The sequence below is a fragment of the Balaenoptera musculus genome, chromosome 4 (assembly GCF_009873245.2).
Source record: "Balaenoptera musculus isolate JJ_BM4_2016_0621 chromosome 4, mBalMus1.pri.v3, whole genome shotgun sequence".
NCBI classification, from domain to species: Eukaryota; Metazoa; Chordata; class Mammalia; order Artiodactyla; family Balaenopteridae; genus Balaenoptera; species Balaenoptera musculus.
This window is the reverse complement of record NC_045788.1, coordinates 103,788,504-103,816,443: the sequence shown is the minus strand read 5'-3', so window position 1 is coordinate 103,816,443 and position 27,940 is coordinate 103,788,504.

Below are 27,940 nucleotides of genomic sequence, written 5' to 3'. Positions count from 1 at the left end.
TAATGAGTATTATTGTTGGTTCAATTGCTAGATAACAGAGTTATGCTTTCCTCTCTTCCTGAGGTTAGCTTTTCAGTATTACTCTAAAGGGAGTAGAATATATGGTGTTCGTCTGATAATAACTCCTAAACTAATCTCTCAGTGTTTGTTGCAATACTTTTAGTTTTTGCCTAACCAGACTTTGATCAAACTGAAATGCACTTCATCTGTCTGTCAAAATTCTCAACATCTTTTAAAGATGATATCAATTGTCACCTTTTCCACAAAACTTTTTCTAATCACTCAAGTCAGGAGTGAGTAAATCTCTTTCAGCTTTGAAATCTTATTGTATTTTGTATCATTCTTTCCTTATTTTAATCATTCATTCAAATACTATTGCATGTTTCAAGCCTGTGGTAAGTGTAAGGCACACAATAATGAGCAAAAAAGATAAAGTCTCAACTGTCATGAGCTTACATTCCATTATGACAATTATGAAGAAATTATGCCCAATTACAAACTAGTTAGTACTCTGAAAAAACATTTACTGGTGCTATTATGCTGCCATAACAAGGGGATCTGGTTTAGTGTTGGATGGATCAGTGGGAGATCCTGTAAGAATGTGATGTTGCAATTGAAGTCTGATAATAAGATTTAACCATCTGAAGGTATGTGTATGTGTATTTAGTGTGTGTGTGTGTGTATGTGTGTGTGTGTGTGTGTGTGAGTGAGGGGTGATGGTGGTGGGGGATACAGACAGAATGGATTGGTTTCCTGGCATGTTAACCAGTGTTGGAAAGCAACACAACACAGTTTAGAAACCCACAGAATTTTCAGAAGTACAGATGAGAAAAATGTGAGAGGAGTCGGGAACATGTAGGCACGTACACGACCCTTTAGAATATCACATACCTTTTTTAGAGTTTTGACTTGTATCCTATGAGCTGTTCACAGACTTTTAAACAGATCAAATACATGTGTTTAGAAGAAAGTTTTGGACTGATGTTCACATTAGGAAGTCATTGGCTAATGGATGACAAATGAAGCCATGTGTGTTGATGAGATGCCTGTGGAGAGTGTTAGGAGTAAGAAGAGTGCAAATTCTGAGACTTCAGAATCTCCCAATATAACCTTTTGTGAGTTTAAATGTATTATAGATATTTTTAGAAATATCTCATTATCTCCTCTTAAATTTTAAAATCATGTGACACAATTAAAATAACAAAAAGTCCAAAGCTTTACATCTAAGCAGTATTGGGTTCAAATTAAGACATTATCCTTTAGTGACTATGGGATCCTGGGCAATGTGCTTAAATCCTATGATGCTTCCTTAAAATGCAGATAATAATACTCCTACTATGGGAGCCTTAAGAATCAAGTGATTCTTATATATAACAAACAGAACAATGCCATGCACATCATATATACTAATATATATTCATTTTTTTGTTTTCCAATTTTTTTAAACACACAATGCATAGCATGGGTCTTTAAAGTAATATTTAATAAATTGTATTGAACAGGTGAGACCCATAATGGAGGAACAGAACACAGAATCATGAAAAAAAGACTCAAGTAAATACAAAATGGTTATAAAATTATAAAATTAGTGTATAGATTCAAGACTTTAATTTTAATTTTAATTAATTATAAAACACAGGCATTCAAAGCCCATTTTACAAGGTTGCAGATATACTAGGTGCTGACCTGTGACAAGGGCTGGGGAGGGGACAGGTGACAGGCAGCAGGGTTGAAGGGCAAAGGGAAAAAAGGAAAGTGGGGACAATGTGTTTTATTTTAATTTTAATTATGATGTTTTTAATTTAAATTATACTTTACTTATTAACACAGCCTGATCCACAGTTAACTGAATTGGTCTAGGTTTATACATCAACCCCAATTCCCCAAGGCCTTGGTCTCTTCCCTTGTTCTTGTTGAGTTAGGAACTGTTAAGGTTCTGCGATTTTACCCTGTTTGCAACCTAATAAGTAATCCTTCTATAGATTCATACGCACATACTGACAAAAGAACACCACAACCTGGGTCAGAGACACAGATAATGTATTATAGCAAAAGGCACCAGCCAGAGCAATAGTCGCATCCATTCCTCATGCCCTCATTCCCACAGGGCAATTTGAGAAGGCCAGGTGTTTAGCTGCACGTTCAGTGGGTGCACCACAGGAAAGGAGTTCCTGTCCACAGTTAGAAGACAGAAGCTTTTATATGTGCTGACACATCTGCCCATCCTTCACTCCAGAGAAATCAATTACCCCTGGCCTCGGAATGTAACAAAATGTTTCCGGGGTGGGGCAGGTGGTTTGCTATCTTAGGATATCCCAGAGTCTCTATCTTTAGGGAGATACTAGCTTCCAAGGCAAGATTATTATTCAAGTGTGCCTTTACTCCAAAGGCCCAAACCAGGCAGAAATGCGAGAAATCCATGGAGAATTGTCACCCAACCGTTTTTTGGCCAGAGTGATCCCAGATACCAACCCCACTCTTCTTATGCTTAGAAAGTTGTGGCCGCCACCACAGTCACTTTGTTCTCCCAGCATATCCTTTTCATTTGCCTTCCCCAAGCAGGAGGGTGACACTCCCTCCTTTGCACCTGCCATGGTGGGTTGATGGCAGCTGCAGAGTCTGCACCTGCTGGACACATGAAGGCTCTGGCCACCTTAGCAACAACATAACTTGGAAATGCAGCAAACTTTGACTCAATAAGAGACTTAAAAGAGAAGCAGTCTGCAGATCAATTTTTGACCCTTCCACTTCATGAATGGACTCCTTCTGGAGGCAGGAGTTCCCTCACATCCTCTCAGGAGACACCCTCATTGACTAAATAGCCAGCTGTTTTCTCAGTAATGCAGCATCTTGTATTTGGATTTTCCTTCTTCTCTGTCTCATTTCCACTGTCTGTAACTTTTTATCCCCACTTCCCTTCCACCAAGAAAGCATTAACTTGTGATCTTTTCCTTGGGCTCTTTTTTCTCAGGTATCCATATTAACATACTGGAGATTTTGCTGTGTGCATGTGATATATACATCTTTTTGTAAGAAAGTGAAAAAACATAGAGAAAAAATAAACGTAAGTACTACTGCAGTCATTAATTTAACACACACATTACCAATCCCAGTCATATCAAAAAGTGTTGGAGGGACCTTCAGGATGGTGGAGGAATAAGACATGGAGATCACCTTCCTCCCCACAAATACATCAGAAATACATCTACATGTGGAACAACTCCTACAGAACACCTACTGAACGCTGGCAGAAGACCTCAGACTTCCCAAAAGGCAAGAAACTACCCACGTACCTGGGTAGGGCAAAAGAAGAAAGGAAAAACAGAAACAAAAGAATAGGGACAGGACCTGCACCTCTGGGAGGGAGCTGTGAAGGAGGAAAAGTTTCCAAACACTAGGAAGCCCCTTCACTGGCGGAGATGGGGTCAGGACGGGGGGGAAGCTTCAGAGCCACGGAGGAGAGCGCAGCAACAGGGGTGCAGAGGGCAAAGCAGAGAGATTCCTGCACAGGGGATTGGTGCTGAACAGCACTCACCAGCCTGAGAGGCTTGTCTGCTCACCTGCCAGGGGAGGTGGGGGCTGGGAGCTGAGGCTCAGGCTTCAGAGGTCGGATCCCAGGGAGAGGACTGGAGTTGGCTGCGTGAACACAGCCTGAGGGGGGCTAGTGCACTGCAGCTAACTGGGAGGGAGTCTGGGAAAAACTCTGGACTAGTCTAAGAGGCAAGAGACCATTGTTTCGGGGTGCACGAGGACAGAGGATTCCTTCACTGCCTGCCCACAGAAGGCAGAGCACTGTCTAAATGAGCTCCAGAGACAGGTGCAAGCTGTGGCTATCAGCTCAGACCCCAGAGATGGGCATGAAACTCTAACGTTGCTGCTGCAGCCACCAAGAATCCTGGGTTCAAGCACAGGTCACTATCCACACCCCCCTGGGAACCTGTGCAGCATGGCAGCGCAAGTGTGTCATGATCCAAGGACAAGTTCCCCGGGAGAACAAATGGTGTGCCTCAGGCTGTTGCAATGTCACACAGGCCTCTGCCACCACAGGCTCGCCCCGCATTCCAATTATAACTACCGTACCCCTCCTTCCCCCTGGCCTGAGTGAGGCAGAGCCCCCTAATCAGCCACTGCTTTAACCCCGTCCTGTCTGGGCAGGAACAGATGCCTGAGGGCAACCTACACGCAGAGGTGGGGCCAAAACCAAAGCTGAACCCCAGGAGCTGTGTGAACAAAGAAGAGAAAGGGAAATTTCTCCCAGCAGCCTTAGGAGCAGCAGATTAAATCCCCACAATCAACTTGATGTACCCTGCATCTGTGTAATACCTGAAGAGGCAACGAATAATCCCAAAATTGATGTGGTAGACTTTGGGAGCAACTGTAGACTTGGGGTTTGCTATTTGCAACTGATTTGTTTCTAATTTTTCTGTTTTAGTATAGTTTTTTCTTAGTATAGTTTTTAGCGCTTGTTATCATTGGTGGATTTGTTTATTGGTTCGGTTGCTCTCTTTTTATTATTATTATTATTATTTTTAATTTTAATAATTTTTTAATTTAATTTTTCTTTCTTTTTTTTCTCCCTTTTATTCTGAGCCATGTGGCTGACAGGGTCTTGGTGATCCAGCCTGGAGTCAGGCCTGAACATCTGAGGTGGGAGAGCCGAGTTCAGGACATTGGACCACCAGAGACCTCCCAGGCACATATAATATCAATCGGCGAGAGCTCTCCCAGAGATCTCTGTCTCAAGGCTAAGAACCAGCACCACCCAATGGCCAGCAAGTTCCAGTGCTGGATGCCTCGTACCAATCAACTAGCAAGAAAGGAATACAACCACACCCATTAGCAGAGAGGCTGCCTAAAATCATAAAAAGGTCACAGACACCCCCAAAAACATGACCGGATGTGGCCTTGCCCACCAGAAAGACAAGATCCAGCCCCACCCACCAGAACACAGGCACCTGTCCCCTCCACCAAGGAGCTTACACAAGACACTGAACTAACCATACCCACTGGGGGCAGAAATAAAAAACAACGGGAACTACAAACTTACAGCCTGAGATAAGGAGACCCCAAACACAGTAAGTTAAACAAAATGAGAAGACAGAGAAATATGCAGCACATGAAGGAGCAATGTAAAAAACCCACAGACTGAACAAATAAAGAGGAAGTAGGCAGTCTACTTGAAAAAGAATTCAGAGTAATGATAGTAAAGATGATCCAAAATCTTGGAAATATAATGGAGAAAATACAAGAAACGTTTAACAAGGACCTAGAAGAACTAAAGAGCAAACAAACAATGATGAACAACACAATAAATAAAATTAAAAATTCTCTAGAAGGAATCAATAGCAGAATAACTGAGGCAGAAGAACAGATAAGTGACGTGGAAGATAAAATAGTGGAAAAAACTACCGCAGAGCAGATTAAAGAAAAAAGAATGAAAAGAAGTGAGGACAGTCTCAGAGACCTCTAGGACAACATTAAATGCACCAACATTCGAATTATAGGGGTCCCAGAAGAAGAAGAGAAACAGAAAGGGACTGAGAAAATATTTGAAGAGATTATAGTTGAAAACTTCCCTAACATGGGAAAGGAAATAGTCAATCAAGTCCAGGAAGCTCAGAGAATCCCATACAGGATAAATCCAAGGAGAAACATGCAAAGACACATATTAATCAAACTATCAAAAATTAAATACATAGAAAAATATTAAAAGCAGCAAGGGAAAAGCAACAAATAATATACAAGGGAATCCCCATAAGGTTAAGAGCTCATCTTTCAGCATAAACTCTGCAAACCAGAAGGGAGTGGCAGGACATATTTAACGTGATGCAAGGGAAAAACCTACAACCAAGATTACTCTACCCAGCAAGGATCTCATTCAGATTCGATGGAGAAATTAAAACCTTTACAGACAAGCAAAAGTTAAGAGAATTCAGCACCACCAAACCAGCTTTACAACAAATGCTAAAGGAACTTCTCTAGGCAGGAACATAAGAGAAGGAAAAATCTACAAAAACAAACCCCAAATAAATAAGAAAATGGTAATAGGAATATACATATGAATAATTACCTTAAATGTAAATGGGTTAAATGCTCCAACCAAAAGACATAGACTGGCTGAATGGATACAAAAACAAACCCGTACATATGCTGTCTACAAGAGACTCACTTCAGACCTAGGGGCACATACAATCTGAAAGTGAGGGGATGGAAAAAGATATTCCATGCAAATGGAAATCAAAAGAAAGCTGGAGTAGCAATTCTCACATCACAAAAAATAGACTTTAAAATAAAGACTATTACAAGAGACAAAGAAGTACACCACATAATGATTAAGGGATCAATCCAAGAAGAAGATATAACAATGTAAATATTTATGCACCCAACATAGGAGCACCTCAATACATACGGCAAATACTAACAGCCATACAAGGGGAAGTCAACAGTAACACAATAATAGTAGGGGACTTTAACACCCCACTTTCACCAATAGACAGATCATCCAAAATGAAAATAAATATGGAAACACAAGCTTTAAATGACACATTCCACAAGATGGACTTAATTGATATTTATAGGACATTCCATCCAAAAACAGCAGAATACACTTTCTTCTCAAGTGCTCATGGAACATTCTCCAGAATAGACCATATCTTGGGTCACAAATCCAGCCTTGGTAAATTTAAGAAAACTGAAATTGTATCAAGTATCCTTTCCAACCAAAATGCTATGAGACTAGATATCAATTATAGGGAAAAAAAACTGTAAAAAATACAAACACATGGAGGCTAAACAATATGCTATTAAATTACCAAGAGATCACCAAAGAAATCAAAGAGGAAATCAAAAAATACCAGAAACAAATGACAATGAAAACACGATGACCCAAAACCTATGGAATGCAGCAAAAGCAGTTCTAAGAGGGAAGTTTATAGCAATAAAATCCTACCTCAAGAAACAAGAAACATATCAAATAAACAAACTAACCTTACACCTAAAGCAATTAGAGAAAAAGAACAAAAAAACCCCAAAGTTAGCAGAAGGAAAGAAATCATACAAATCAAATCAGAAATAAATGAAAAAGAAATGAAGGAAACAATAGCAAAGATCAATAAAACTAAAAGCCGATTCTTTTAGAAGATAAACAAAATTGATAAAACATTAGCCAGACTCAACAAGAAAAAAAGGAAGACTCAAATCAACAGAATTAGAAATGAAAAAGGAGAAGTAACAACTGACACTGCAGAAATGCAAAGGATCTTGAGAGATTATTACAAGCAACTATATGCCAGTAAAATGGACAACCTGGAAGACGGACAAATTCTTAGAAAAACACAACCTTCTGAGACTGAAGCAGGAAGAAACAGAAAATATGAACAGACCAAACACAAGCACTGAAACTGAAACTGTGATTAAAAATCTTCCAGGGGCTTCCCTGGTGGCGCAGTGGTTGGGAATCTGCCTGCCGGTGCAGGGGACATGGGTTCGAGCCGTGGTCTGGGAGGATCCCACATGCCGTGGAGCAACTGGGCCCGTGCGCCACAACTACTGAGCCTGCGCGTCTGGAGCCTGTGCTCTGAAACAAGAGAGGCCGCGATAGTGAGAGGCCCGCGCACCACGATGAAGAGTGGCCCCCGCTCGCCGCAACCAGAGAAAGGCCTCGCACAGAAATGAAGACCCAACACAGCCAAAAATAAATAAATAAAAATTAAAAAAAAAAAAAAATCTTCCAACAAACAAAAGTCCAGGACCAGATGGCTTCACAGGCAAATTCTATCAAACATTTAGAGAAGAGCTAACACCTATCCTTCTCAAGCTCCTCCAAAATATAGCAGAGGTAGGATCACTCCCAAACTCATCCTACAAAGCCACCATCACCCTGATGCCAAAACCAAAGATGTCACAAAAAAAGAAAACAACAGACCAATATCACTGATGAACACAGATGCAGAAATCCTCAACAAAACACTAGCAAACAGAATTCAACAGCACATTAAAAGGATCAGACACCATGATCAAGTGGGGTTGATCCCAGGAATGCAAGGATTCTTCAATATACACAAATCAATCAATGTGATACACCATATTAACAAACTGAAGGATAAAAAACATATGATCATCTCAATAGATTCAGAAAAAGCTTTCAACAAAATTCAACACCCACTTATGATAAAAATGCTCCAGAAAGTAGGCATAGAGGGAACCTACCTCAACATAATAAAGACCATATATGACAAACCCACAGCCAACATCATTCTCAGTGGTGAAAACTGAAACCATTTCCTCTAAGATCAGGAACATGACAAGGTTGCCCACTCTCACCACTATTATTCAACATAGTCTTGGAAGTTTTAGCCACAACAATCAGAGAAGAAAAAAAAATAAATAAAAGGGATCCAAATTGGAAAAGAAGTAAAACTATCACCGTTTGCAGATGACATGATACTATACATAGAGAAACCTAAAGATGCTACAAGATAACTACTAGAGGTAATCAATGAATTTGGTAAAGTAGCAGGATACAAAGTTAATACACAGAAATTTCTTGCATTCCTATACATTAACGATGAAAACTCTGAAAGAGAAATTAAGGAAACACTCTCATTTACCACTGCAACAAAAAGAATAAAATACCAGTGATAAACCTACCTAAGGAGACAAAAGACCCGTATGCAGAAAACTATCAGACACTGATGAAAGAAATTAATGACGATACAAACAGATGGAGACTTATACCATGTTCTTGGATTGGAAGAATCAACACTGTGAAAATGACTACACTATCCAAAGCAAGCTACAGAATTCAATGCAATCCCTATCAAACTACCAATGGTATTTTCCACAGAACTAGGACAAAAAATTTCACAATTTGCATGGAAACACAAAAGACCCCAAATATCAAAAGCAATCTTGAGAAAGAAAACTGGAGCTGGAAGAATCAGGCTCCCTGACCTCAGACTATACTACAAAGCTACAGTAATCAAGAGAGGGTGGTATTGGAACAAAACCAGAAATATAGATCAATGGAACAGGATAGAAAGCCCAGAGATAAACCCATGCACATATGGTCACCTTATCTTTGGTAAAGGAGACAAGAATATAAAATGGAGAAAAGACAGCCTCTTCAATAAGTGGTGATGGGAAAACTGGACAGCTACATGTAAAAGAATGAGATTAGAACACTTCCTAACACCATACACAAAAATAAACTCAAAATGGATTAAAGACCTAAATGTAAGGCCAGACACTATAAAACTCTTAGAGGAAAATATACGCAGTACACTCTATGACATAAATCACAGCAAGATCCTTTTTGACTTACCTCCTAGAGAAATGGAAATAAAAACAAAAATAAACAAATGAGACCTAATGAAACTTAGAAGTTTTGCACAGCAAAGGAAACCATAAACAAGACAAAAAGACAACCCTCAGAATGGGAGAAAATATTTGCAAATGAAGCAACTGACAAAGGATTAATCTCTAAAATATACAAGCAACTCATGCAGCTCAATATCAAAAAACCAAACAACCCAGTCCAAAAATGGGCATAAGACCTAAATAGACATTTCTCAAAGAAGATATACAGATTGCCAACAAACACATGGAAGGATACTCAACATCACTAATCATTAGAGAAATGCAAATCAAAACTACAATGAAGTATCACCTCACACTGGTCAGAATGGCCATCATCAAAAAATCTACAAACAATAAATGGTGGAGAGGGTGTGGAGAAAAGGTAACCCTCTTGCACTGTTGGTGGGAATGTAAATTGATAGAGATGCTATGGAGAACAATATGGAGGTTCCTTAAAAAACTAAAAATATAACTACCAGATGACCCAGCAATCCCAGTACTGGGCATATACCCTGAGAAAACCATAATTTAAAGAGTCACGTAGCACAATGTTCACTGCAGCACTATTTACAGTAGCCAGGACATGGAAGCAACCTACGTGCCCATCGATAGATGAGTGGATAAAGAAGATGTGGCACATATATACAATGTAATATTACTCAGCCATAAAAAGAAACGAAATTGAGTTATTTGTAGTGAGGTTGATGGACTTAGAGACTGTCATACAGAGTGAAGTAAGTCAGAAAAAGAAAAACAAATACTGTATGCTAACACATATATATGGAATCTAAAAAAAAAAAGGTTCTGGAGAACCTAGGGGTAGGACAGGAATAAAGACGCAGACATACTGAATGGACTTGAGGACACGGGGAAGGTGAAGGGTAAGCTGGGACGAAGTGAGAGAGTAGCATTGACATATATACACTACCAAATGTAAAATAGATAGCGAGTGGGAAGCAGCTGCATCGCACAGGGAGATCAGCTCAGTGCTTTGTGACCACCTAGAGTGGTGGGATAGGGAGGGTGTCAGGGAGATGCAAGAGGGAGGGGATATGGGGATATATGTGTACATATAGCTGATTCACTTTGTTATACAGGAGAAACTAACACAACATTGGAAAGCAATTATACTCCAATAAAGATGTTTTTTTAAAAAACCGCTGGATTAAATATATCTCTTTGGATTCACATCTTCACTTCATATTTTCATGGACCAAATGTACTACCCTCAAGCTGTCCTGAGAATTACAGGATGGTCAAGTGCTCTTGGCATTTCCCATCAGTTCTCTACTTTCCACATCCCCGTGACCTCACATCTCTGCATGGTATTCTTGTACATCATGCTAACTTAAATATGAGTGATAGCAAATTAATGCACTAAAAGTCCACAGATAAAAGCTTATTTTGGAGAAACAAAATCTTATTTCAATGTAAGAATTTTAGTGGTAAGAATTAGGAGTCATTTTAGATAGAAAGATATTTTAGACAGAGGTATAAATTTACATCTTAAATCAAACTATGTAGGCAACATTCTATTTTGTCTATTTGCATAAAGTCTTTCCTCAGCTTTTAAATATTCAAAAAGTTCAAAATGAGCATTCAGATACTTCAGATAGTCTTAATATTGATCTCTTTCTGAACACTGACTTAACTGTGGGCATACTTATTCCTCAAACAATTAGTAGTAATATGTGTGTTTGTATATAAGTATATAATTATAGTTATATATATAATTTGCTGTCATTTTTCAACTACTGCCTCCTATATATTGCCATAATTAAAATTATAATGGTAGTTAAGTCATTAGCATATACATTAGATTCAGTTGTCTGTTAATGGGATATAATTAAAGTAAGTCAATATAATATACTTTATTGGATATACCCTGTTAATAGGTAATAGATGACCAGAAAAATACAGTTTGAATGGGGAAATAAAGTATTATGGAATGTCTCTGCAAAATTAAATGATCAATAAAAAAAATAAAATCAACAGCAATATCAACATAGTAATCCAGGAAGTAGTAAATATATCTACGGGTAGGGTGTCCAAAGTAACTTTAAGGGCTCAGCAAACTTGTTTTCTCTGTCAGTGTCTGCTGAAAACAAATAAACTATAATTTCTCAGGCCAAATATCAATTACTTTTGGACTTAGTGACAGATTTCTGGGCAGTGGAATATTTGGAATAATGAAGACATGATTTTCCGGCCTTGAATATAAAATGTTTCACTTGGTCATGCACTTTTTATCTCTCCCACCAAAGTAGTAGTTTTTGAAAGATTCTAGATAAAAGAGGCATAAAATGGCATGTCTTATTCCCTATATATACCCCTAAAGGAGAACTTCCCAGGAGAGCCATACGATCTTCATCAGACTCTGACGTGATCAAGAAGTAAACTCTCATTTTGTTAAACTATGGATGTTGGGGTTGTTTGCTCCAACCAGTTTGCTTATCCTGGTATAAGCAGGGACTCTGTAATACATGTAGAGAGGAAAGGTCAGATTCAAGAGTTATTGTCAAAGAAGTGTTGACTGGGTATAGGACAATTCATCTGATGGAATGCACAGAAGTGAAGAAGGAGAATTCAGACAGCTTCTACTTCTGAAACAGAAGCAGAAAAACAGATTCTGATAGACACGGGAAATTTATGAAGGAAGCTTGTTTAAAAAGTATGTCATTTTCTGCCACCTAATATGGAATAAGTTTCAGAGAGAATCAGAAATTCTCATTTCTGTTGGTGACAACAAATGATTTATGTGGCCTGATTAACTAGCATAAAAATAGCCAATTGATTTAATTCTTGTATGTATAACTTAAAATATATATATACTATGTATTTTTGGGGGAAGGATTAGTCACATTTTCTATAAATAAAAAATACAGTAATATATGTAGAAAATACACAATTTCTATTTCTAAATTATAAAGTACATAACAGAGAATATGTATTGAAAGGGAATTTGGAATAATTCTTTGCTTTGTTAAGAGATCATGTTCTCAGACTGAATAAATTCAGGCTCAGTTTAATCAATAATTTGGGGATAAAGTTTTCTGTCATCTATGGATTTGCTTAACTACATTATATTAAAAACATTTGGGCTTCCCTGGTGGCGTAGTGGTTGAGAATCCGCCTGCCAATGCAGGGGACGTGGGTTCGAGCCCTGGTCTGGGAAGATCCCACGTGCCGCGGAGCAACTAGGCCCGTGAGCCACAACTACTGAGCCTGCGTGTCTGGAGTCTGTGCTCCGCAACAAGAGAGGCCGCGATAGTGAGAGGCCCGCGCACCGTGATGAATAGTGGCCCCCGCTTGCCACAACGAGAGAAAGCCCCTGCACAGAAACGAAGACCCAACACAGCCAAAAATAAAATAATTATTAAAAAATAAAAAATAAAAAATAAAGTTGCTCTACGATTCAATGATGCTATGTTCAGTAAAAAAAAAAAAAAAAAAAAAAATTTAAAAACATTTATTTTTCCGTCTTGTCTATATTGGTTTCAAGCCAAACTCAGCCACTGTGTATATTGGGAAACTTATTTGATGTCTCTGAGCTTCAATTTACCAATCTGTAACAGGGATGATATCTGTTTCACAGGATGAAAACAGATATAGAATTCTTTGCAGTTAGAAAAAGGAAGTCCATGTGTTCGTGTAATATCGGTGAAAATTCAAATGCATTTAGTACATTTTGTTACTTTGAACAATTAGTCCAATAATATGAATAAAAAGGAAATAAATTTATTTTAGAACCATGTGTTCTTAGAGAGTCTATTCTGGTACATAATTTTCATGTCTTACTTTTTACAGTGTTAATAAAACATTTTTATCAATGTCAAATTTATTATTATACAGTTATATGAATTTACTTTGAAAAGTTCTGACATTTGCCTGTTTGGGGTCATGTTTCCCAATATCTGACCAGTTTCCATTTGTTGCCAGAAGTTCACAAAGAAGTTATGCAGGGGAGTCTCTCCAGAAAAATACATAATGTTTATTACTAGAGCTGTGTGATTTCACAGCTCTATGAATACATGTTTGTCTCTTGATAATATCAAATATCTATTTCTGGCTTCACTATATGTTGTCTTCATTCTGGAATAAAGGCTGATGGAACAGTCTCCATCTGGGATATTGGTAGTATTGTGGCAAATAGATAAAAATACTTAGCAAGCCATGTGCTTGATCAGAGCTCCTTCCTAGAAGTGATGCTCAAATCTCATTGAACAAAGAACACTCCTGAGTTCAATGGGAGGCAAACATATAAAGCTTCTCTAAGAAGCATTATCAAACAAAGGGACTTGAATATTCAGCAAAAGGTAATGCAATCCACCACAGAAACTCATGTTTGTTTATGAAGAAATTTACTTTAGTTATGAAACTGTGATGGAGACAAAGAAAGAATAATGAAGGAATATTAAATACTAATTATCTAATACCAGCAACTTATTTAACTTCACTGAGCCTCAGTTTACTTATCTGTAATTGGGAATTTTAGTCCCTGGTTCATGGAATCATTGTTAAAGTAAAACGTGTTAAAGTGTTACTAAAATTAAATATATAGCATAGTAACTAGAGCTTGGTTAAGGCTAAATACATGTTAGCTCTCATTATCTTTATTTTTATCTCATTTTAAAGTAAGAGTAAAATAACAAAACACATTTAAATTGGAAATTTTAAAAATTTACATAACTCCTCTTTAGTAGGGTATAGGTCTTATTTTTTCATCTGCACCATCCATTTCATTTTCTTCTGGTAACTGATTTCAGCTTTTCTCTGGGGAACCATAATTCCCTCACTCTCAGTTCATGCCTTTGAATAGTCTTGTCTAATTATCCTTTATCCCCCAACAGCTCTAGAAGACAACACATGGTTTGTTGGCCCTAACTGTCACCTTGCTGTCCAAAACACTTGGCTTCACAATGGGCATGTGGCTCAAGCCAGGATAATGGGCATCACTTTCTGGGCTTTGTTTGAAGTACTGTGAAAGGGAAGCTGTTATTCTGCTGAAGTTGAAGCTAGCAAGATAAAAACTAGAACTGTGTCCCAGGTTGGGTTACCCAGGAAACAGACTTTAAGCAGAGATATGTGTTTAAGAAGTTTATTGGGGAGTATCCTCAGGATCAATGAAGAAAAGGAAGTGTCTTAGTTTGTTCAGACTGCTATGACAATAAGATCATACACTGATACAAAATTAATGCACAGAAATCTCTTGCATTCTTATACACTAATGATGAAAAATCTGAAAGTGAAATTAAGGAAACACTCCCATTTACCATTGCAACAAAAAGAATAAAATACCTAGGAATAAACCTACCTAAGGAGACAAAAGACCTGTATGCAGAAAACTATAAGACACTGATGAAAGAAATTAAAGATGATACAAACAGATGGAGAGATATACCAGATTCTTAGATTGGAAGAATCAACATTGTGAAAATGACTATACTACCCAAAGCAATCTACAGATTCAATTCAATCCCTATCAAACTATGACTGGCATTTTTCATGGAACTAGAACAAAAAATTTCACAATTTGTATGGAAACACAAAAGACCCCAAATAGCCAAAATAATTTTGAGAAAGAAAAACGGAGCTGGAGGAATCAGGCTCACAGACTTCAGACTATACTACAAAGCTACAGTAATCAAGACAGTATGGTATTGGCATAAAAACAGAAATATAGATCAATCAAACAGGATACAAAGCCCAGACATAAACCCATGTACATATGGTCACCTTATTTTTGAAAAAGGAGGCAAGAATATACAATGGAGAAAAGACAGCCTCTTCAATAAGTGTTGATGGGAAAACTGGACAGCTACATGTAAAAGAATGAAATTAGAACACTCCCTAACACCACACACTAAAATAAACTCAAAATGGATTAAATACCTAAATGTAAGGCCAGACATTATCAAACTCTTAGAGGAAAGCATAGGCAGGACACTCTGCGACATAAATCACAGCAAGATCGTTTTTGACCTACCTCGTAGAGAAATGGAAATAAAAAAAAAATAAACAAATGGGACCTAATGAAACTTAAAGGCTTTTGCACAGCAAAGGAAACCATAAACAAGACGAAAAGACAACCCTCAGAATGGGAGAAAATATTTGCAAATGAAGCAACTGACAAAGGATTAATCTCCACAATTTACAAGCAGCTCATGCAGCTCAGTATCAAAAAAAAGAACAACCCAATCCAAAATGGGCAGAAGACCAAAATAGACATTTCTCCAAAGAAGATATACAGATTGCCAACAAACACATGAAAGGATGCTCAACATCACTAATCATTAGAGAAATGCAAATCAAAACTACAATGAGATATCATCTCACACCACTCAGAATGGCCATCATCAAAAAATCTACAAACAATAAATGCTGGAGAAGGTGTGGAGAACAGGGAACCCTCTTGCACTGTTGTGGGAATGTAAATTGATACAGCCACTATGGAGAACAGTATGGAGTTTCCTTAAAAAACTAAAAATAGAACTACCATTCGACCCAGCAATCTCACTACTGGGCATATACCCTGAGGAAACCATAATTCAAAAAGAGTCATGTACCACAGTGTTCATTGCAGCTCTCTTTACAATAGCCAGGACATGGAAGCAACCTAAGTGTCCATCGACAGATGAATGGATCAAGAAGATGTGGCACAGATATACAATGGAATATTACTCAGACATAAAAAGAAATGAAATTGAGTTATTTATAGCGAGGTGGATGAACCTAGAGTCTGTCATACAGAGTGAAGTAAGTCAGAAAGAGAAAAACAAATACCGCATGCTAACACATATATATGGAATCTAAAAAAAAAAAAAAAATGATCATGAAGAACTTAGGGGCAGGACAGGAATAAAGATGCAGACCTACTAGAGAATGGACTTGAGGACACAGGGAGGGGGAAGGGTAAGCTGGGACAAAGTAAGAGAGTGGAATGGACATATATACACTACTAAATGTAAAATCAACAGCTAGTGGGAAGCAGCGCATAGCACAAGGAGATCAGCTTGGTGCTTTGTGACCACCTAGAGGGGTGGGATAGGGAGGGTGGGAGGGAGGGAGATGCAAGAGGGAACAGATATGGGGATATATGTATATGTATAGCTGATTCACTTTGATATAAAGCAGAAACTAACACACCATTGTAAAGCAATTATACTCCAATACAGATGTTAAAAAAAAAAAAAAAAAACAGATCGTACACTGAGTGCCTTGTAAGCAACAGAAATTTATTTCCCACACTTCTGGAGGTTGGGAACTCCAAGATCAAGGTGCTTGCAATTTGGTGTCTGCTAAGAGCCTGTTTCCTGCTTCAGAGACAGTGTGTTTTTGCTGTGTTCTCACACGGTGGAAGGGAGCAAGAGAGCTTTCTCTGGTCTCTTTCATAAGGATACTAGTCCCATTCAGGAGGGCTCCACCCTCATGACCTAATCACCCCCAAAGCCTTACCTCCTAATATCATCATCTTGGGAGTTAGGATTTCAGCACATGAAGTTTGGGGAGAACACAAATATTCAGACCATAGTAAGGTATAAAAGAAGTAGAATTAGGCAGAAGGAGGACTGAGTTGTGATGAGTCACAAGGACCTCAGCTGATCCTCCAGAGCTCTGGAACTAGACGGCCCTTCAGAAATGGCTACTTGAGGCAAGGAGGCGGGGCCTTTATACTCCCTGTTGAGCAGTCATTGGATGCAGGCTGCTTCTGGAGAGAAGCAATGTTCTTGGAAAAGTGGATCTCCTTAGCTGAGCACAACTCCTAGAAAGGGACTCAGCATCCATGATCAAAGGAGAAACAAATGTATCAAGCCTGAAAGGATAATCTAATGACAGGTTTTCAAGCCAGCCCAGGAATCAAAGTATCACAGAGAAATATATAGTTGAGAGATTAAAAGTGAGCACTGGACACAGTATTTGTGCCCCTGGATTCAACCACTCCTGAATTACTACCTCCTGGACATTCTCATGTTAATTTAAAAAATTTTCTCATCTATTCTTTTTGTTCTGTTTTTTTTTTTTTTTAACTGACATTTTCTGGCATCAAGACACCATTTCCTCATATTATCCACTCTTTACAAAGGATTTATCTCCTTCATTTTTTTTTTTTTTTACATTCTTACTTTATGTTATACAAGCAGAGGATCCTAAAGAAAACAAAGTTGAAGAAGAGGAATATCAGACAACTTGTTTTCTGAAATCTGAAAAAGAGTTACTGAAAGATTATAATGGTTAATGGCTTGAGCACGGTTATAAAACTGAAGACTGTCTTTCACAAATGGGCACTGTTAAACCTATTACTCTTAATGAGAGGGAATAAGGATGGACAATAAACTTCCTGAAAATTGGATGAATTTAGGAAGAGGCATTGATTTGACCATAACAGCAATGCTTCCCCATTCATTTACTAAACAATGTTGCTTCTTCAGGTCTGAAAGAAAACTCAAATGACTTGGGAACGCAAGTATTACTTTAAAAAAGAAAAAAATTCTCTAAATATAGTGTTGCTCAGAAAGAAGAATATGACTTGATATTTAGAACTGTGTCTCCACTGTGTGCCATGCTTTGTCAGAGAATTGAGTTTAGATCTTAGTTGTTATAATTGCTTATATCAAAACAAGAAAACTACATGAGCAAATATAATATGTCCTCTACTATGGTTTTCAAAAAACAGAATTAAGTAATTTTACATTGTTCATGCTCAGTTGATCATTGCTTCATTGCAAAAAAACTAAGGTAAAGAAGTAAGTTGCAATATAAACACTATTTATTTAGTGATGTTTGGCAAAAACATCATATTAAATCAAATTCTGGCTTTATAGGGAATATCCCAGTTTCAGTAATTTTTTTTTTTGATTCAGCTGATATCGCCTATTTCAGGAAGCTGTTAAAACAAAACAGTGAACAAATTTGGGACCTGGATAAAGAAGTTCATTATTAGCAGTTAATATCATTAGAGGCATTCACTACATTTAGGTTGCTGATCAACAGTGACTCTCAATGCTACAAAATTCAATAGTTTTAAAGACAAAAAGCAAACAGCGAAGTGTTCTAGAGTCCCATAAAGGCTGGGTTACTTCAGGAGGCTCAAAACTGAAGGATTATCAGACTTGCAAACATGTAGTGTACCTAGTTTTTTATTCTGCTTAATTGAATTAGATTATTTTCCTAGATATGACTTTTGGGGGTAGAGTTGGGGAGGTGTGTGTTATAAAATTGAAGTTCAGGTGTGCTTCCTTAGCCAGATAGTTTGGCTAGGTAAATATCTGATTAAAATAAATGAATCAAAAAGAAAAAGGTGGGTTAAAAAAAACCAACAAATAGTAATATAGCAGATGTGCCACGAACTGAGCTAAGAACTTTAGAAATATTAACTCATTTAACACTCATTGCAATTTTAGGAGATGGGTGCTACTATTATCCCCAAATGAAAATGAGGTGTCTGGGGCACAGAGGATTAAGTAACCTGGCCTAATATCCCCAGACGACTGCCAGGAAGAGTCAGAGTTTGAAGCCAGTGAAGCCTGTATTGAACCCAATACAGAGATCAGGGTTCTGACCACTATGCTTTGAAAGGCAAGTTTTTTTCTTTTAAAATCAAAATATGAGTATTATTTGCCCATTTCTACTCCAACTCCAATCCCAAGTAGAAATTACTGAAAAGAATATGGGTATAGTCTTACTTTAAAAAGGATTCATATGAAATTACACTGAGAATGTCCTCTCTCTAGTGGCTTTTCTATTTGAAGCTAAGAAACTTAGAAAGTCTTCTTTCTCATCACTGAAATGTATATGGTAAAATAATTTCTATAAAGTATATTTTGCTCAAACATTACAGAGTTCTGGATGCAGAAGGTAAAGGGTTCCTCTACATTCAATTGAAAACAGAGGTAAAATTCAGAAAAAAAATCAACTCTCCTAGAAATATTTTAAAATTTCTCCATAATAGCTATAATTAACTTCTTATAAATTCTTTTCTACCAGATACAAGGTTTGCTGTGGAATAATACAGCCTTAGTCAAACAATATATGCACTTAGTTGAAGAGCATATAACACTCCTATTTCATTCATGCAGTCACTTAATGTATATTTTTTGATGTCCTAATTACTTAAGACACTCCAATTTGTTATTTTGTTGCTTAGTTCTTTTTTTTCAAGATTTTTGTCAGATAAAAGGTGATCTAAAATTACAGCCAATGCAAGGACCCTGTGTCCAGTACATCTACCCTGTTGCTGCCAACAGGACAGTTGATCACTGAGGGCCTCCAACAGGGCCCTTCCCTTCTCTCGCCCTACAGAGTTTTCCTTCTTCCAACTTCAATGCCTACAATCATCTGTTAATTACTATTCAGTTCATGCATCTAGTCTATATTTCATACTTTAAAATATTTTTCCTTATTAGCACTTAACTCTGAAATAGTCACCAATTCCAAGGCAAAGCAGAGTGTCCGTTTTCCTAATAACATTTTCAAATGTTTTCCCTCATTTTGCTTTCTTACTTACTTTTAATTTATAACTTCATGAAGTTTTACATTTAGGTAGGTGTATCAATCTAAATTCACATAATTTTCATCACTTATAAGACGATTTTATTGGATTTGTTGCCATTTCAGTCTCTTTTATGCATTCTTGCCATAAACGTGTTTCTTTTTTTAATTGACCAATTACTTTTCTTCTTTTCCATTAATTCTCCTTATAAAGCTCAGTGACAATATACCATCTCGCATCTATTCTCCTTCTCCTAAACACATAAACTCACAACACAAGAAAAATACTTTATCCAAGTTAGTCAAAGGATTTGTTGAAAAACAGCAATAACCAATCCCTGGACTATTTCTTTTTACCCACTTCTTTCCACCCTCAACCAGAAAAATCCAGAGCTCTCTAGGGTGCTGGAACGTAGAGAGCAGACAGACCCCACAGCAGTGTCCAGGCTGGGAAAGTTTGGGAACCTTCTAGGAGTACAGACCCAGCAATCATGTGATGATGACATGCTCTCTGTCTCCCTCTCTCATACAGATGTTCTCTCCCAGAACCACAGAAAAAATGAGAGCTCAGTAAGTCTATCTCTGAACCAGTATCTAAAGTCTTTGATACAATTTTCCCCAGTGAGAAGGGTGTTGGCTGAAACATACGACTACAGACTGACAATGTAAATTCTGAAGTGGCTAACATACTTTTTAGTGTAATGTTTTTCAAGGATGTGACTCAGTAAGGCATTCAGCAGTGACTGATTTGCAGATCTCAAGGCTTCCTCTTACATCTTGGCATAACCTGTCAATATTCTGATTTTCCTAAGAGCTTGCCTGAAGCAACTAGTACACTCTGGACTTAAGTAGCAATTGCAGAGGATGTGTAACTTTTAACGCAGTTCCGGAGTTTAACTGTCATTTACATGATTAGTTAGAGTGACATTTCTGAACAATGAGCTCTCAGGATCATTAAAATTTAATTTTCTTTAGGGATAGAACACAGGAGATTATGTTCAGTTTATTAGCTCTGACTCTTTACACAGACAATTTTTCTGTTTAATTTGGCTTAGGGACTACATAATTCATGTGGCCTTGATTTTTATGTACTTTTATTCTTATAGATGCTATTTCAAATGCCTGAATTAGAGTGTCTAACTTCCTTCACTACTATAGAAAGTAGCTTCCTGGACAGGAAACAGAGGAGAAGAAAAAAACAAGAGCGAATAGACAATATTATTTTCAGACAAAGAAAAGTTCAGAAAAAGAAAGAAAAAGATAACATGAATTGTAAAAACATAAAATAATATTTATAATTTTACCTTTAGATCTTATAATGAATTTTGTTTTAATTCTTATCTCAGAAACACAGAGCATAATGCTTTAAATAACAAAAGTCTTTTAAAACTTTAGAAAAACAATCTTGCTATTGTAAAAATGTTTTTTCTAGAACTACAATGTTTAGTGCAGTATATACTAGCCACATTTGGCTATCTAAATTTAAACATTAACAAATTAAAATCAAATAAAATTTAATCTTTAGTTGCAATAGCTACTTTCCTGTGTATAATAGTCAAGTTTTATAGCCAAATGCTTAAGAGCCAAAGCTATCATATTGAACAGCAAAGAAAAGAACATTTCCCTCACCTATTGATTGGATAGCACTGGCCTGGAATGCAGACATAATACTTCCAGTAAACCTGATTCTTTTTATTACATGTGTCGGTGCTTTCTCCTTAAGCATAATTTATTGCTTACCACTGGGTCTACTGCTTGTGGGCCTGAGAGTGACATCTAGCCTTGTCTACTGAGTTGGTCCAAGGCAGATGTTGCAGAATTGACCTTCAGAGCAAGCATAATGGAATGGCCAAGGCTTCTGAAAATTCCTGATTCTAGTTCACGCAAATGCCTGATATGAGGGCAAGACTGAGAAGCAAGGTATCTTTCAGGTGGACCGAGGATCAATTTTGAAGACTGGGGCACATGGAAGAAAAGGTCGAAGAAGACATATTAGAATTAGATACTCCAAAATATATACATTAAGAGAGATTGGGGCCTGGCAGTTTAAATTTGTACAGTTGAACCAAAAGAATTGTGATTAACACAATTCTTCTAAAACCATAGAAATGGCTTTTCATGTAAGCAGAATAACAGCCACCTAATTTCTTTAATTGTCTTTTATAAAACGGGTACTAGCATAAGCAGTTAGCATGTGTTGCATCATTCCTCACAACCACTAGTAACTAACTTATTATGCCTTTTTTGGCAGAGAAGGAACTTTAAAATTGGTGAGATAAAGTGAGATAAAGTAACTTTCTCAACTTTACTCTTAATAAATACTAAAATTAATGATTGAAACTCAGGTTTATTGGCTCTCAAATCCTTGATTTTAACACTACACATAATATATTTTCAAGGTACAAAAGAAATTCCTTTATATCCTGAAATATTTTACATAGAAATCATTCATGTGATTTAAAATCCATAAAACATCCAAGTTCTGGATACTGCCATTGGCTTAATTCAATTTGTCCCACGGTGCAGGTACCATCTATGCCTATCCTTAATAAATGTCAAGAGTTCTTTGAAAATCTGTGCTGATTAGTATATGTAGGTGAAAATGATGCTTCCTGGACCCCACACCTTATTTGTACTTTCAAATATTTTGGGAGCTTCAACATTCAAAGTACAGAGGCTTTTACAATTGAATGATTTTACAATGTGGAGACTAAGAAAGTTATAATTTCTTAGTGCAGGAAAATTTGGATGTGAGGCTTTCTTCTCCATAGGAAAACAAAAACTGGAGATAACAGCTTAATTATTAGACTATTTTACAGTCTAAAGGGAACTTCCAGTCCTTTGGGAGAGGTATATTTTCACAGAATGGAAACTTCTGGTAGGATATATGTTATATTATGTATTTGCAACAGATTTTTTTCTCATTTTTAAAATGAATTGTATTTTTGGTAACTAAATTTTCCTCTAAAAATGAAAAATGATTTTTTAAGATGAATAAAAAAGTTTCTTAAGAAAACATTGAACATTCATGCTTGTTTTTTTCCTATTGTTCTTCTTTTGAATAGGCTCCTCAAATGAAAGAATAAAAAAATATAAAAACATGAAAAAATGTAAAAATCTAAGCATTTGGTGTTCAAGTGACCTTCTGAAAGGTGATAGGCCTGGGGAGAGCAATAGTAGGTGTTTATTATTCTTTAAAACTTGATCTTTTTAGCAAAGGGTTTCATGCATGGTCAGGGGATGAAAAATAGGATGAGCCTCCATTTTTTGATGTGGAGAATAGAAAGGAAATCAGAAAAGCCCTGGGAGCTTCCTGGGAGCAGGTTTATCAGAGAAAAAAGCCCCAGGAGCCAGTAGCCCTGATTTTTGATTTGATTTTACTGATTAGCTGTGTATGGATAAGTTTCTCTGCATCTTGATGTTTAATTCCTTCAATTGTAAAATGAACAGCTTAGAGCAGATTCTTCCTAAGGTTCTCTGACTATTGCATTCTGAAGAGTAAAATGAACAAGAGAAAAATGCCAGCTGGTAAAACACATATGACTTTCACTGTAGAATGCTACTTACAGCATTTTCAACTTAGCAAAACAGTATTTTATTCATATGGGAATGAAGCCTGGAAAAAGTTCCATCAATACAGACTGATTATAAAGACTTTAAAGCTAGGCACATATAATGAACTGTACTTGTCCAGAAAAAGAGAACTGGTTACATCATGTGGCACAGAATTCTGTCTCTGGCAGGATAATGAACTTCTCCGTTTCTGCTATCTAATAAAGAAAAAGGGACTGAGAATTTAAGTAAATAAAGCTGGAATTAAGCAAATGCATGTCCAGAAGCAGAATGAGATTAAGGACCCTTTTCCATTGATATTAATTTAGTAAGACACTATTTAGTTTAAGTAACTTTCTTATACTGCTTGACAGCTTGGTTGACTCTACAGTGACATGAGCCAAAACGATTCCTAAAATAGCCACACTTATGCTATAGCATCTCATCAAGGTTTTGCCAACATAATTTGTGTGATGTGGGAAAAGATACAACCCTCTGTGCAATTGTGAACCCAAATAAAGACAAAAAATCCTTGACTGCGACATCCTTGACATGCTGTGTGCATGACTCAGCCTGGTAGTGTCACAGCTTGCCAGCACTGCAACTTTTTTATTAAAGGTTTCTTTGGGTTCTGTTTTAGGAAGAGATTTAATTTAAGCAGAAGAAAGTTGGAGTCCTTTCCAATCATAAAACCTAGCATTGAAAATAACCTTCAGACCCAGAATTGATAACATCGAGACACAACATAATTATCATCGTTCCTACTCTTACTGTTGAGCCCAACTGCCTCCAAAGAAAATGAAAATGATGTGATCCCACACGGGAAACAAAACAGAATGAACCATTTATCTTTCCAAATTTACAGGGATTTCCAAATTTACAGGATAATTTGTATACACTCTGTATTTGTCTTGTGCAGGTTGTGTGAGTCTGCATGTTTATCCTATATACCTGGATGAGCTGATTTAGCCCGATGTCCCCTCTCCTTGATCTTGAAGCTCTTTCTTCTCTCAGGAGCATCTCATTCATTTTACACAGGGAAAGTTAAATTTAGCAAAAGGAGCTTTTCAGAGCAGAGAGTTCTTGCTGATCTGGGAACCTGTCAAGGTGATTCTATGCCAACTTGGACCTGCCTGGAGTTGAAGCTTCCAATCTTGCCAAATGTTGTGCTTATTTTGTGACAAAGTCGCAGTTGGATTTAAAAGGAGACCATCCAGTTTATTTTATTCTTGTCTCAGCTCTCTAAATCTATGTCTCCATGACTGAAGGCTTTGTAAATAAACAGGTGTCCACATGCCCCAGTGTGAATTAAAATTTTTTGGAGCCAGAGAGGGAGTTGATTTATTTTAAAAAGAAAAGTTATTGTAATACTTTCCTTTGGTATGTAGAAATAATAGTTGCTCTATACTTTGTTTCCATACATATATTACTGGCCATACTCAGAATATTTTCATGGGATTTAGGGTAGGAATGTTACATAAAAGGATATGGATTTGACATATGTCTTGGGAGCTAGACAAGCCCTGGTCAATGTAAGAACTGTTTATATACTGGTTAGTTTTTTAGTAAGTACTAAAGAGAGGCCATCTCACATATGTACAGTTTTATGTACAACATCTATACACTAAAATAGATATGTAAATTCAGGTATGCTCAGACAGAAGTGTTTTGTCACTTCTTTCTAACATACCTAAAAATATGTTTTCTTCTTCTGCTGCTGAATAATAAGTAAATAATATAAATATTCCCAACTATTTACTATGAATAATATCAGATATATTAATGCACACATACACATACATTTGTGCAAAAGCACATTTTCTTCTAATTAACTAATTCCCCAAGCACCTAAGAATCTACTGTTTGAACATTAGGCAGCTAAGGTACCTGCCTTTACAACTTCTTCAGCAAACTAAGTGCCCAAGTGTCTAATTTACAGCAGCACAATAATTTAAGCATTGAGAGGTACATTACTGGGCTTACATTGTTTTTACTATTAAATATAGGCATTGGCAATGATGCAGTATTTACTGTAAAGAAAATTTTGACAGTTTTGATATATTTTATATATATAATATTTATACAGCATAGAAAATATCCTAACTTGAAAAGTCTTAGTAATTATACCCATTGGCACATTTAAGAACATTTATTAACCATATATGTGCTCATTTTCCAATGTGTTTATCTCATATAGAGTATGCATAAATATATTATATAGGTACCTAAGAAAATATGCATAAGTAGGCATCTTTGTTATACATATCATTTGCTTTGCAAGCATTCATATTCCCTAGTTGGAGATTTAGGCATTTTGCAATGGAATGATCAATTATTTAATTTAAATATATAAATTATTCAATTACAAATACAATCACAGCAGGATGTCAAAATACTTCACAACCAGAAGCCAAAAGAAACCAATGTTTCTGTTTTCTGAAAATACCTCAATAACTCATACAACTTTGATTATTTTAACAACTTAATTATTTAAATGAATGAATGAATGAATCTAATGCCATAGTATTGCAATTTCACCCTAAATAGACAAAGCAGCTTTTCTCATAGATCTCCTAGCAGCTGGATGACATTAGATGGGCCCATTCACATTGTAGCACGTGGAAGCTATGGGTATGGGGTAGCTGGGGTCACAGGGCCACACGTCTCTCATTCTACAGTTGGCTATCTCAGGCATTCCACATGGTGGTCATAGGATTCCAATAGCAGTAAGGAGATATGTACTTTTCAAGTCCCTGCTTGTGTCATATTTGCTACAGTCCCACTGGCTAACACAAGTCACATATCCATGCCCAGACTCAGAGTGGGAGGGCCCTACAATGAGCATGGATGAAGGAGAGGAAGGGAAAATTTGTGGTCTTTCTTGAACAATACCACAAACATCATTCCTAAAGATTTACATTCTTCTGAAGGGACCTCCTTTTCTAAGCCTCCATGTTTTGAAGAGGAGAAAAAATGAGCGTAAGTGGCAGCTGGATTGATATAACCAAAATATAAAGTAAAAAAACATAATTAGTAAATAAACATGTCAGGGATGATGTATCATAGAAGGGCAAAGCAGTATAAGAGCTCTCAGGATGACGGTTCCTTGAATGTAATCATTGTATTTTATATGCTTTCTACTATAGCTGCAGAAGACTAACATCTTTTTCTTACTCATATCATCCAAATACAGTATTTTCCAAATGTGGTACCTGGACCAACTGCAGTGGTACTGCAATGGTACTACCTCAGATGTTTGTGACAAATGCAGCTCCCCAAGTCCACTCTCAGAGGTTTTTTGACTCAGAAAGGTGGAGATGGTAATAATATGATCTGTAACAAGCACCTCACAATACTCTATGAACAAGAAACACAGCTCCATAGAGCCACAGTATATAGTGCTGAACTGAATTTTTAAAATCCAAGGTCAGCACTGAGGATTTTAGGGTACTAAATATTACCTTAATAATTAAAAGGGCTAATTTTGTTTTCATGAAGAAAACCTGTCCTTCTATTCCTGGGTGAGTTAGATACCAATATAATTTGTATTTTCTTATTTTCTTTCTTCTACAAGTTTCAAGGTATTTCTCCTCCTTCTAGATGCTGAGACGTATAATGAATCCCCTCATAGAAGAAAGAAGAATATTATTTACACTTCAAAAATTACTTTTCAACCTTAAAATTAATAATTTTACAAAATAAAAAGACCTTTGAATATCAACATTGAGAAAATGAAATCAATGAATTTTCATGATATACAAATATTAAAAGCATCTTCTATTTGTTGTTTATAACTTCCAGGGTTATTTTTCACAAATGTTGAAAGTGATAACATTCTTTCAAACTCACCTTTGTTTTTCCAGGGAAATTTTTCAAAAACCTGTAGCCTAACTACTCTTATATTATAGATAAAAAAACAAACACAAGTAGGTTTTGTAAGCACGATGCCATGGAGCAGATAACTGTTAAAAACAGAAGTCAGATCTTGTGACTTCCTGTGGCGTATTCTTTAGACAACACATTTCAAGGCACTAAACTAGGTACGGAAATGATTTGAGAAGTCTTTTTCTCCTAAGGCCATCCATATGCTTGGATCCAGTCCTGCCTAGAAATTGGGGAACTAACTAATGAGCCCTGGTGTTGCTTCCTGCTGACAATTCTATATCATTATAAATCTTTCAAGATACACAGTTCCCTAAACAGGTTTTGAACAAACATTCATTTGTTACTGAAGCAGGCAATGCACCCTCACTATCATAACTTTCAAAAATAACTTACAAAATCACCTTATTTACTTATCTAAATATGAGTCTATCAGTGGTGAGTTTTCTCAGGTTGAAACGTAGGGGTGCATGAGCTCTAATCTGAGTGGAGAGAAGGCAAGAACAGATTGTCTTTAACATCAGGCAAGAGTGTTATCTTGGACTGTCTGCTCAGCCTGAGGTGCTTTGACACTTCTTTCTAACACACCTAAAAATACTTTTTTTTTTCTCCTGCTGCTGCAGTCACAGGCATTAAGTCAACTGAGGAAGCACATAATCCA